Here is a 13678-nt window from a genome sequence, read left to right as displayed (position 1 = left end):
TTTATTACTTTGTCTATTTTGTGGCCCCAGTACTTCTTGACTGCAGGCAAATGCAGATATTCCAAAGCACCATTGTTGTTGCTTTGTCATGCTGTTGTTTCTAATCACAAGTCAAATGTCAGCAACCTGCGGCTCCGGAGCCGCATGCTACTTCTCCATCCCCCGCTGTCACCTTTACTTTCTCAGGCCAGGCAGGGAGTGACTGGGAGGGGAGGGCAAGGGGCAGGACCAGCCAGTGGTGGGATCACCTGACAAGGAGCCACAGCAGAGGGCTCAAAGAGCCACCTCTTTGAGCCCTCTGCTGTGGCTCCTTGTCAGGTGATCCCACCACTGGCTGGTCCTGCCCCTTGCCCTCCCCTCCCAGTCACTCCCTGCCTGGCTTGAGAAAGTAAAGGTGACAGCGGGGGATGGAGAAGTAGCCAGGGCAGAGACAGAGAGATACAGAGAGAGGGGAGAGAGAGAGAGAGAGAGATACAGAGGGGGAGGGAGGGAGGGATGGAGGGAGGGAGAGAGAGATGTCAAAAGGGTTTTGTGGCTCCCTATGTTCTTTAACAACTGGTTCTCTGCCCTAATGACCGGCTGGATAGGCATGGCTGGTGGGGCGGTGTCATGTGATGTCGAGTTGGCCACGCCCACCCAGGTTTTGTGGCTCCCGGTGCTTTCTTTTCTGTGGGAAATGGGTCCAAATGGCTCTTTGAATGTTTAAGGTTGCAGACCCCTGCTCTAAGTTCTTGCAGCAGCTAGCTAGGCAGTTCTCTTTTTCTTAAGCTTCTTTGGAGAGATTGCTTTCTTCTCAATTCTGGGTTTGTATGCATTTGTTTATAAGGCTTGGTCTTGTACAGCCAGAATTAATCCTTCTGTCTCTTTTCAATGTTTCTGCTTTTAGCCATTGCCAGATCTTATTACCTGCTATTTTTTTTGTGATGATGATGATGATGATGATAATGATTTGTACTTGTGACCAAATTAGAGTTCATATATACAGTATATTGGCTTGAAAATTAGCTGGCATTTCTCACACAAGCAATAATAATGAATTGTTTAAACATAAGATTGTTATGTATCAAACAAACTGTGCACGCTGACAAACAACTATACCCAGCACATCAAATTTATTCTTTAATAGTGTGTTTTAGTAAATGCATATATTAAGACTTTTGTAAAACTACCTTTATGTGGAGTCACTCAATATTCTGTCTTCTTGAAATGTCGTATGATTTCTTTTTGCAGCTCGCCGATGCTAAAGGGAAATTAACGGGTGTATGCTTAGACAGAAGGAAATGTTTCCCCTCTATACTCTAAAGTTTCCCCAGAATATCACAAGTGAAAAAGGCCTTTCTCACATGATTCATTTAGCAGCCACATCTGAAGGGAACATATTCCATTCCTAAGAATATAACTGCCATGTTTATATGTTTTTCCCCAGTGAGAGTTCAGTTTCTCTTTGGCCACGGGGACCTTACCACCAGCCAAAACACGAGATGGGGCTGAAACTCTATGCTCTCCCCAATGCACCATATAGATAATCCCACCATGGAAATAAAAAAGGCGGCAAGTGTGTGTGTGTGTGTGTGTGTGTGTGTGTGTGTGTGTGTGTGTATTGAAACAGATGTATGTTGTCACGAATAAATGAGGCTATTCAGAGTGTCATGAAACGGACAATTTATGGACAATTTTGGTAATTACTCAAACCCAAAAAAAGGGCCTTAGGTCGCTATTAAAAACCCAGTTCTTTGTTTTTGTTAAAAAAAAAAGGAGGGGTGGGTGAGAAAGAGGGAGTTCCAGTTGATGAAGAAAGATAGCAAGAGATTTTAATGAAAGGGAAACAATCTTTGATGTTTGTCTTATAACACAGATTCAGTTTAGTCTATTATGTCTTTCCACTCCCTCACTTTCTGCTGTTGATTTTTATTTCAAGACCCAAATATTGAGACCACCACCCCACAGAAAGAGAGAGAAAGAGAAAGAGAGGGGGGGGAAGAGAGAGGGTGGGAGGGAGAGAAAGAGAAGGAGAGAGGCAGGGTGGAAAGAGGGGGGATCAGTGTATTATTCCCTAAAGTTAAACCCTGTCTGAAATAAGTTTTAAGAAATTCTCACACCAGAACCAAACCAAAATGCCTCTCAATAAATGACTCAGACTGCTCTGGCATATCTGAAAGTTCACTACTATTCCAGAAGAGACTGTCTTAATTTCTCTGGTTCATTAAACCAGAACTGCACTAAAAGGAAATGTACAGTCTCCAAAGGAATATTCACCTAGTTAGCCTTGCCCTTGTGTTTCAAACTTTGTGTGTGTGTTGTGTGTTGTGTGTTGTGTGTTGTGTGTGTGTGTGTGGTTTGAAGTTATAGAAAAGGAGCTAACTAAATGCTCTAAGGATTCCTATATACCAGACAGGATGCAAAAGGCCAAATTAGATATAATTCCATTCATATGATCAGCAAGTGTGAATGGCTTTCAAAAACTAAATAGCAGACACATTTTCTTTCTTATGCAAATCCCTTCTTCTGCATACTGAATTTGGACTGTAAAAGGAAATAAGTAATTAAGGCTTTCCACTGCCTAACAGGATCATAATCCAGTTTGTTCCTTGCCCTATGGCTGCTTTGAAATAAATTGTTTGGATCCAAAAAGGCAACTAAAATATGTTAGTGATAAATAATATCATGTGGCTTTGATGGGCATTTTTGAAATATATTAAGTTACTGTATATTAGCATTAAAAAAAGGTAAAATATTAATCTGTAAACATCCCTGATGGCAAACAGCAATCCCCCCAAATCCCCCCCAAATCAACAACAGCAATGATTAGCTGTCTTCCCTAGCCATTAGTCCAGCCACTTTTGATGTCTTTTCTGCTTTTTTAAAAAAAATTGTTTTGTTTTGCTGAGAAAACTCCCTTTGATGCATAGTAGCCCAAATTGCTTTAAAATGAGACATGTTGCAAAATGAAAAGACTTTGCATAGCTCTTTTGTTTCTGTGAAGGAACCACTTCAGATTAGAACAAGGAAAAATGCTTCTTTATGACCATTTCTGCTGTCCAGCTCTATATCCAGAAGGAGAGATTTAAGTATTTAGTTAAATATAAATATTTTTTTCCAGATTCCAGGCTATATCTAAGGTAAGCATATTAAGACAAACTGTACCTTTGGTCTATAATGAAGGCTTTGTACCTTACTCAGAATTTTAACTTTAATTCAGGTTCAAATGACATGAAATTCCTTAGAAAAAGATAGGTAAAAGAGATATGAAAGTTATATTTTTTCAACTCTATGGCCAAGACTGCCTACTACCAACTTTACATATTATAGTCAGGAACTAATCATGGCTATGGTTGTTCTTACCCTAGTAACTTCAGACTTATATTACTTACTAGTATAAAATTTGGGTAGTCAGTTGGTAAAATGGGACGCGGGGCCAGGCATGCACTAAAAGCTACTGCATTGGCTGCTAATTAGACCTAAATAATAATTCAGTTCAGTATTTTAGTTGTGGTATATAAGATCCTAAACAATTTGGGATTAGAATATGTGATAGGTCTAGTCCAGGGGTGTCAAACTCAATTTCATTGAGGGCTGCATCAGGGTTGTATTTGACCAGAGGGGACCAGAGGGGCATGGCCAAGGTAGGTGTGGCCAGCTCATCACTTGTGTCGTGGATGCCTGTGGTGGCCGGAGCACTTTGCCAGTGAAAACGGGCTCCCGAACTCCATTTTCAGGAGGCCTCCTGCAATCCTCTGCCAGTGAAAACAGAGCTTTCCCTCCCAAGCTCCATTTTTGCTGGCAGAGACATCGCGGGCTGGTTCTTCACTGTTTCTCCCCATGGGCCAGATCTAAGCACCCCGAGGGGTAGATCTTAGTGATTGACCAGGCCTTGAGTTTGACACCCCTGGTCTAGTCAATTACTAAGATCATCAGGAGAGATGCTGGTATGTTCAGTTGTTTCAACAAAGGCATAATTTGCATAATTCTGTAGTGTCAAATGAATATCTCATTCACAGCATCAGGCCCAGCTGCAACAGGGAAGGAGGTGTCCTGCAGTCCTTCCCTTGCAACTCACTGGATTAAGCGCTTCACTCATGCAAATGTGCATTTCCTGGTAATGATGGAGCTGCTGTGGCATCCAGACTTGTTTTTCTCTAGATCCTTCCATTATCCTAAAGTGCTTTTATTGATCTGTGGACTCTTTGTCTCCCTCCTTCTCTTCCTCTCCCCACCCCTGCTGAGCGCCTAAATGCTGCTATCTTGTCTCAGACAACCACTGTATTTTAAAGGGGTGAACAATGATTTCAAAGTCAGATTTGACAAGCTAAACTTGACCAGTGCGAAAAGAGATATCCCCTGAGTGACATCTGTTTCAGACGGATGAGGGATATGTCTGCATTTATCAACAGCCCTTTCTTCCTTTTATCGCCTCTATCCTCCCCTTTTTTTGTCCCTGTGATCTTGAAAATTTGGAAAATGGACAAGATCTTTTCCAGAGCATCTGTTCAATTACATTGCAAGTCTCCTGTGTATTAATGTATGCCTCAGAGGAGAAAAATGCTTTATAGCCACATTTCTCTCTCAATATTTGTAGCTACATACCTAACATAAATCCATTCCAAGTATATTTATGATCAACTTTTCTCAAGTGAAGTTATTGCAAATCTTCCTAAATCAGTTTGAAAAGATAGTTTGACACTTCCCAAATGCAACCAGAGTAAACTATGTACAAGAAGTGATGGTGTACATCCAGAAGGGTGCAAGGAACATGTACTTATCTCATTTATATGAATAATGTATTGATTATATTTTTACAGAAATATTTAAGACATACATAATAAAATGAAGACTAATAATGTAACAATGTGATAAGATGATTACTGCTTACTTTTCAACTATCTGAAACCTGAATATTTTATTCCAATACAATCCTTTACTCCCACTTACTTCAGATTTGTTCTGTGCAAAAAATGTTCCTATAAAACTAGAAAGTAATAATAACTATCAATCAATGTCCATATACAAAATATGTGTTTTAATTGGTCCTTGAAATTAGCCTTGCAACAACAACAACCAAAAAAGCCCTGCTATATGAAATAAATCTTCAACAAAAATCAACAGTGAAATATTCTGAAATTCTGCCAGAGAAAATTATTTAAAAGAAGTGGCACCCTTGCCAAAAAGAGCTCTTCACTGACAGTATCTGGAGAACAGCTTTCTAAGAAGAACTTAAAAATGATCTGGTTGAAATGGAATGATGCCATCTTTTAAGCTGGCTGGTCCAAGAGCATTTGAGTGTTTCAAGGAGAATATCAGCAAATTGATTGTTGTAGCAGTTTATCAGCTGTATTGTTTCAAAAATAAATGTACTAGCACATCATAGTCTAACGGCTACCAGAATATTTGATCAGCATGGCTTTGCTGTCTCTGTATATGTTAATAACTGGAACACCTAAGCTGGAGAAAGTACTTCAGAATATTGGTGTCATCAGTTCCTTCAAAATAAGAGTCAGATCCAAAAGCACAAGCTACACATATATTTTATGAAGGGTTATACAATACTTAACAAGACAGTGTGAATCCACTTTATAGAACATTTGTGCTACTTCTCACCAGAAACCCATTTCTCATTTTCCTGAAATTAGAGGGGTATTTATTCAGATTCACCTATATTTTCAAAGGAGGATGCCCAGCCTAGTAATAGACAATGCACTGCCCTGTTCTGCACAATATTAATTTGATTTGAGTCTGAAAAGGGAAGGGAAGGGAAGGGAAGGGAAGGGAAGGGAAGGGAAGGGAAGGGAAGGGAAGGGAAGGGAAGGGAAGGGAAGGAAGGAAGGAAGGAAGGAAGGAAGGATAAAGATCTGTGCATACCCTCTGATAGGAATCAAGAAGCATTGTATAATTTAGAATCTCAGCTGATACGATACAGTCGAGTACCCAGATTCTCAGTAGTATTATCTGGCTTTAAGCTTGTTTTAGCTATGAAACCTTATGAAGTTTTTGACAATTTACTGAGGTTTTTAATAATTGTGGCTTTTCGTTTGTTTGTTTTTTTGTTTATAACTTTATTGTATTCTGTTCAGAGACCCATTTGATTGGGGCAGGCTATAAATATTAAAATTAAATCATGGTTACAAGACAAACGCTTAAGAGTCATTTTTGTACATCGCTGCTAATAGCCCAAGGGCACTTTAAGAAGACTTTAACAGCATTTTCTTGTACAGAAGTATTATATTGGAGCCAGTTCATTCTGTACTGACCTTGGAGCCAACCTTGTATCCAGATAAAACCTGAATCACAAATGCAACTGAAAATATTGTATTTGATTTTTTTTAAGCACATTGTTGAGGCCTGAGTGAAGATGAAAGTGCTTACTCAAGAAAGATTCTGACTTACTGTGTTTTGAGGCAACTCATCCATCCTGGGTAATCATCTTTCTTTGATCCTTCATCATCAGTGAGTGATCTCTCAGTGTTTCTAGAACAAAAAAATGTAATTTGGCTGCCACTGACGGAGCAGCAATCAAAACCAGCTGATTCCAAGTCCTTTGCAAACCTTCCCACTTCAAGTCACTGATGTTTTACATCTTCCTAGTAAAATTCTTTTAAATCTTGTAAACCTCATAAAGCATTTGGACCAGCTTGTAAATCCTGATGTTCATAAATATGTCTTCCAGGAAAGAGGGGTATTATTGTTGTTGCTGAGATCATCTCCTACGGGTTTGTCCCATCAGCTATTGGACTATGTTCTTTCTTCTGTGTATACAGTACACAAGAATTTCAGGTGCATGGATGAATATTTTCCTTTTTTCAGATAGAATCTAAAATAAATCTTTGTATCTTCACATGACTGAAAGAATTTTTATAACACTACATGTGTTAACCAGCTTACTAATGCAAAAGGTCTGGATAACAGCTAACAACTGTTTTGTTAATAGCCACTATCAAGAAGACAATTAACACTATTTTCTGTGTTTGTTTTCCATATTAGCTCATCACTTACCATTCCATCCTCTAAGTTAGGATCTATATAATACAAAACCTCAATTATTCCATCTATTTATTTAATAATAGCGGTATATATAATTGTCGGTCAAAATAATACTGCAAAAAATAGTGCCCTATAAAACTGGGGCAACTACTATAGAATATAAGATAAATATTGTAGTACATTTGTTGATCTTTCAAAGGCAAAGATGAAATATTAGTGACTTCATGGATCTGGAGATATAATGTTATTGAGAACATTGATGGAGTGGTTTGCCATTATCTTCTTCCAGATTTTTTCTGCCAACTTTCCAATCTAGTTTATATGCCAATTCAAGTACTCAGCAAGTTTGATCCTTAGTTTTTTTGGGGGAATCAACCAATGCTAGCTGCCATCCATGCTGTGACCTTCCATTATTGTGAATCTTTCAGGCATTGAAGATATAGTTTTAGGTAGAAATGAACCGTTCTAACAATGAAGCTAATTTTTAAAATAGTTTTATATTTATCAGTTTTTCAGTAAAGTGGACTACCTTTTGCCTATTAGGCAAAACTCATTAATAAAATCCCTTATTATAGAACTGATCCTTAAACTGGTCAGAGATTCAATGTTTAGGAGCATTGCCATTGTTCCACCAATAATAATTAATATCCTATTGGATCAAGATTTAGGCTGTAACTAGGCCTAAAAGTATATTATTAATTGATTCTCCCACTAATACCACATTCATATTTTTTTTCTTGTAAACATCACAAACATGATGCTCATTTCTAGGGGTGAATAAATGAACTCTAAATAAATTCAAATCAAAGACTGGATTTGATTTTCTTGTATACCTTGGTGGTTCAAATGATTTTCTGAATTAATTCTACACACACACAAACAAAAATAGTCCTAAGGGCTTTTGAATCTTTGAACTGTTCTGAAGAACACAGATCAAATATATAATTTTATTCAGTTATCTTATTCTATCTGGAAAATTAATTAGATAGTTAAATCAAATTAGTTTTGGATGAGATTTCCAGAAGTAAGCTTTGGTTTTCCTATGAGTCTCTTTGTGACTTAACTTAAGGACCCATATTTATCATTTAAACCAAATACTTAGGCTTTTGTATAGGCTTTTGGATCATTTTTGTAAATAAACATTTTATTTACTAGACATGTAGAGTTGTATAATTGTAACTATTGTTGATGGAAGATAGATAGATAGACCTACAGATTTTCCCTGATCCTTGCTTCTGAAAGGGGGGGGGGTTAGTTAGGTCTTTCGCAAGAGCTGTATTTAGTTATAGGATCTAATTTTTCTGTTATGCTTTGACTTTCTCTAAGTACATAACAGTAAAGTGAACTGCTAAAATGCCAGTTCATAGATAAGATGGCATGCCTCTTTGAAGTTCATCTCTAGATCAATACATAAAATCAGGATTGCTTCTATATGCATGATACTTTTATTCTGACTTTGACAAGGAAATGCCATGTCGCATGCAATTCCAAACAGCAGAACAGCATTGTCACCCCAGACTCCAAAATTATGAAAAAGGCTACCCATCAGAGGAAAAAGTCATTACTTCTTCAGCAGCTCAAAATATAAGTAGACAATATTCTGTAAATTCTACTGCAGTTTAGGGGTATTTCACAAGGCCAGGCATATTTCTGAGATGAAGACACAACAGGGTTGCTTGACACTTATATAATTGTGCTTGGGCAATCTCAGACCCCAACCAGCAATTGTCCTTTCTTCTTCCATCCCTTCCTTGCTCCCCATAAAGTGAAAGTTTTTGACAGGTATTCAAGGCAAGAAAGGAATTCATTCTAGACCGGACTGGTTCTTTATAATACAACTTATAGTTCTAGCAGAATTTCTTCATACTTCGTTTTTCCAAAAATAAAAATCATGTTAAAATTCTGCAATCATAAGTAGCTGCAATTTCAGTGTTTCTAATTCTGTCTACAGGTGCTGGGTTTGAAAGGCATCACATGCCATAGTGTAATCTCATGAAACAGCTAATTAAATCAAAATACAGATGTGTCAGTATCACAGTCCCTGAACATCATACATTCCCATGGTATTTTTGAAAAGGCTCCAAACAAAGCTGTATTCACTTCTCTTTGGTTAACAACACCTACTAATAGTAATCTTTTTGAAAAAAAAAGGACTTGTGAATGCAAACATCTGTTCTTCAATTTATTTGTTACAACAGACAGATTTTTTTTAAAAAAAGAAATTCTAAAGATTTTCATGTTCTCTGTCTCTCATTTTAACATTTTTCCTCCTATACATTATGTTTATTTTGTTGTTAAGAAGTGACAGAATTTAGGGTCTTCACCCCAAATACTTACAAAGTATTTGTAAGGCATTGTTTACATAAATATACAATCTTCTGACTGAATACCTTATGTCCCTTTTCCTCTATATCTGCACAATCCCAAGGGCAAAATCAGCATCTGAAACTTGATTTTCAATGCAATTTACAGCCTGGATTAAGCCAGAGCACTCAGAACTACATAACCCCTACAACTGAAGGGTGACCAGAATCCTGTCTTTCCTTATTCAGTCTACTTTGGCTTTGACATAATGTCCAGGATCAGAATGTTCTTCATGATAATTAGATCTTCCAGACTAGACTATTGCTTATATTCCATACAAATGGATTAGGCCTTCCAAGACTGGTTTAGCTTTTATTCCCAGCCCTGAATGAAATTTAATTAGAATTTAGTGCTGTTGGGCTCTCCTTGCCTTCAGAATAAGATGTTAATTCATATTGCATAATTTTATAGGAGGCTTTTTCTTGTTGTCAAGGTTGAGTTTAGCAAACTTTCATTTATTTATGTTTTAAAAAATATAGGTGCCATTGCATGCCTGGTTTGCAGATGGTGATATAACAGAAAATGATGAATGGTCATCCAGACTGCCCACTGGACACACAAGCTCTAGGCTAACAGATATCTAAGAACATCGTTGGTAAAAGTAAAGGTTCCTCTTGCACATATGTGCTAGTCATTCCCGACTCTAGGGGGCAGTGCTCATCTCTGTTTCAAAGCCAAAGAGCCAGTGCTGTCCAAAGACGTCTCGTGGTCATGTGGCCGGCATGACTAAATGCCAAAGGCGCATGGAATACTGTTAACTTCCCACCAGAGGTGGTCCCTATTTTTTCTACTTACATTTTTTTACGTGCTTTCAAACTGCTAGGTTGGCAGAAGCTGGGAAAAGTAACGGGAGCTCACCCCATTACGTGGCACTAGAGAATCGAACTGCAGAACTGTTGACCTTTTGATCAACAAGCTCAGCCTCTTAACCACTGAGCCACCACATCCCTAAGAACATCCTTAGGTATGTTAATATTACACTGAAGGGTTTCTGTGTCCCATTGAAGCTTTCTTTCATAGTACTTTTTATTATCATTATAGAGTAACTTTGTTCTGTGCTTAGTTAAGGGTACAAAGAACAATGTAAGGAAACAATGATTTCATTGGTTTCTACAGTAAAGGAAACTGAGTAAACTGTATTTTAAATATCTCAAAATTTAGGCTTAAGTAGAGTCTCTTGCAATCTTATTTTAAACCATCTTCTAGTACTTTCATTTATTGAGAACTGTATTCTAATTTCAATAAGTAATTAAGTTTTGATTTAGCCCTTTGTCTAAGAATATCTACTGGATTATTTTCATATAAATAGGGAAATATCATTCTTCAATCATTCTTCTGTATGTTTGTGTGGATTAATTGTTGGAAAACACTTTCACTGTGATTAAATATTTAGTTTTTAAGTATTAATCTTGTATATTTTAAGAGGCAGGGAGAAATATTGCCAAAAAGGTACAAGGCTCTTGAAGTATAATGAAGTAAATTAAAAAATTTTCACTAGATACTTTTCCTGTATCTCACCAAGTGATCCAGTTCTTATGAGGGTAAAAAAGCAAGATTGTTAATGCCATGCAATATTGGCTGAGCATGTGAAAAAAAGGAAGCACTTTTAAATCACTAACAGAAGATATATAATTATGCCTCGCAATCCCCTTTTAATGCCAAGGTTGGGGGAATGGCAACTGACTCCCTGAGAGTGGCAAGAATTGAGATGAAAGAATCAAACAGAACTTCTTCACAAGCAGAGAAGCAACTAAAGAAGACTTTATAGATCAGACTAGAGTGACTGCAGATGGCAATTTTATTCTCTCTAAACTAGGCCGCTGGATATTGTGCCTTCCTTATGAAAAACGACACCTTGGCACCAAGCCACCAACTTCAAAAAACTTGGCAGAGATGGAGTAGCACGCAAGCCTGAGCCCCAAGCTTGGCTTGGCTTGGCTTAGCTTGTCAGAGTGTTCGACTGAAAAGAACCTTTATATTTTCAGTCTGTGCTAGGCAAATAACAACCCAGGCAACCCCACTTGTCTTTTGTTTAGCAAAAGGCTTACTGGGGGATTCTCTGCACCCATACTGTGCAAGATATCATTTTTTAATTGCTAGTACAGAAGAATGGCCCATCAAACTGGACCCTCATTGGCTTTAGTCCAAATCCCCTTGGATTAATTGGCGGGCAAAGCTGTTCTCTTGACATTGGTGGTACTTAGAAGTCTTAAGTGGCCATACGCTGACAGAAGTGGTTTGTGGCTTGTGCAGTTAGGATGCCTACTGCATCAGCAAATGATCATTTCCCTAAATGTGCATCAGCTTCTTTCTGAACTAAGGATGTTATGTTTTGTTTTTAGCTGTGATACAGAGTGACATATATAGCAAGGACTGTCAGGGTAATCAAGTCAGCCCTGTTTCAATTTGAATAAGCCGGTAATCAAGTCATTTGTTTCAGTCTGGATGTCACATTCAACAAACTGGTCTGTGGAGGGCTGAAGAACTGAAATTCAGATGCACATTACTGAATTGTAAGCAGTATACAATTCTATATTCACCATAGAGGAAGTCTGTGTTGGCCAACATCATCCTTCTCATGTTGGGGCTGATCTATTCATGCTTTCAAAATCAGTCATGAATTGGTTGGATTTTACATTTAACAGTGTATGGATAATATATGTAAGCATACTAGTGTACATAGCCATTTCATGTGGTTTATCTGTTACCCATTTGGTCGACCTAATTAAAATTTGCTTTCAAAATTTTGCCGTTTGGACTTGATCATTATAAACCAAGCTTGACATTTTAAATCCAGCAAAAATGAAATGAAATCTAAAACATGTAAGCCCCTTGTTTTGCTGGGCTTGTGAGTTGTGAGAAAAAAGAGAGGCTATTTGCCACACCTAAACAGCTTAATTTGAAGAAATATAGTTTTATTTACCCAGTAGACCTCAATTTTAGACATAACTCAGTATAAGAGATCAAGGAAAGAGAAAAAAAATTAAGTAAGTGAAAGATTTGGAGGCCATGTAAACTTTAGAAAATAAAATGAAAAACAATCTCAAGGAGACTGGCAGATGTTTATAAAGAGCCTGTAGTACAGTGGACTAAAGCACTGTTATTAACATCTGCTGCTTGCAATTACTGCAAGTTCAAATCTCACCAGGCTCAAAGTTGACTCAGCCTTCCATCCTTTCAAAGGTAGGTGAAATGAGAACCCAGATTGTGGGGGCAATAAGCTGACTTTGTATAAATATACAAAAGTATGAAGGCTATTGCTTAACGCATTGTAAGCCGCCCTGAGTCTCCGGAGAAGGGCGGCATATAAATTAAAGCAAAAAAAAAAAAAAGATGTTTATAAATAATGACTTTGAAAGAGTTGCGATTTGGGACATTTCTATAGACTGTACAGATACCCTCATATTGAAACTATACTATAGAGAGACAGAAAGCTTTTTTTTTCTGCCAAGACCTGCATTCCTATGCAATAATTATTTGAGATTACACTGCATTTAATGGGGATGTGGATAACATCTACTTTTTTGGGAGCACTGTTTTCCTTGGAATTCTTTTTTCTATCTGACAACCCTTTTTCTCCTGCTCCTCCTCCTCCTCCTGCTCCTCCCTTTTCTTAGAGTTTGATTGCTTCCTTCTAAAGGCTTTTATAAGAAAGTTGAGGACCAATGAAATCAGGCCAAAATGACATGTGTACCTTTGGTTCCAAGATTTTACAGGCAGCTAAAGAAGTATAGAAACAAAAATGTTTGACTAAATTTGAAAAGAGCTGGTTAACTTTACCTTGTAATAAGAATGCAAACTTCTCTGACTGAATGCTATATAATGCCCTATAAAGAAAATTAAAGAACCTTTATTTGTTTGGGGGTTTGAGTCTGATAATAGGGTAACTATAAAATCACAAAATAACAATAATGATGGCTTTAGTTTATATCCCACTTTCTGTTCTAGAAGACATTTAAAGCATGCATTCAGAATAAAACCTGGAATAAAGTATTGGTCCTATTTACTTGTTATTTAAATAACTTAAGATCTTTATTTATACCATTAGCATTAATCTTCATTTATATATCATTATTTGCTGAAACGTAACACAGTGCATAATTAACACATATCATCAGTGGAATGATATAAATTTGACAGGACCAATGCAGTCTGCTAACTTGATTTATTTAATTCCTTAAATAGCTGTTCCTCATTAAATTTAAAAAAGTGCTATAGCATACTTTTCATTAACACATAGCATTTAATGGATAAGTGCCTTAAGTATGCTATAATTTAATTTAGATTCCATAGTACCATTTTTCCTGTGTTAATTTTATGACTGTTAATTAGAAATTAT

The 13678-nt window shown here is 37.2% G+C and overlaps 1 long non-coding RNA gene across 2 annotated transcripts in view; it reads right to left on the bottom strand.

Annotated features, from left to right (window-relative positions):
• The window catches only part of LOC117664366 (uncharacterized), a 78767-nt gene that overhangs the window by 63269 nt on the left and 1820 nt on the right, over window positions 1-13678 (bottom strand). For both annotated transcript variants that reach the window (XR_004591008.3, XR_004591009.3), the window contains exons 2-3: window positions 13120-13166; window positions 6382-6462 (exon numbers count right to left, since the gene is read on the bottom strand). This is a non-coding gene — a long non-coding RNA (uncharacterized LOC117664366). The remainder of the gene's footprint in view (window positions 1-6381; window positions 6463-13119; window positions 13167-13678) is intronic.

The sequence above is a fragment of the Pantherophis guttatus genome, chromosome 3, assembly GCF_059756535.1.
Source record: "Pantherophis guttatus breed Tessera chromosome 3, ASM5975653v1, whole genome shotgun sequence".
Classification (NCBI taxonomy): Eukaryota; Metazoa; Chordata; class Lepidosauria; order Squamata; family Colubridae; genus Pantherophis; species Pantherophis guttatus.
The sequence above is the reverse complement of the archived record's forward strand: the minus strand, read 5'-3'. Positions and strand labels throughout refer to the sequence as shown.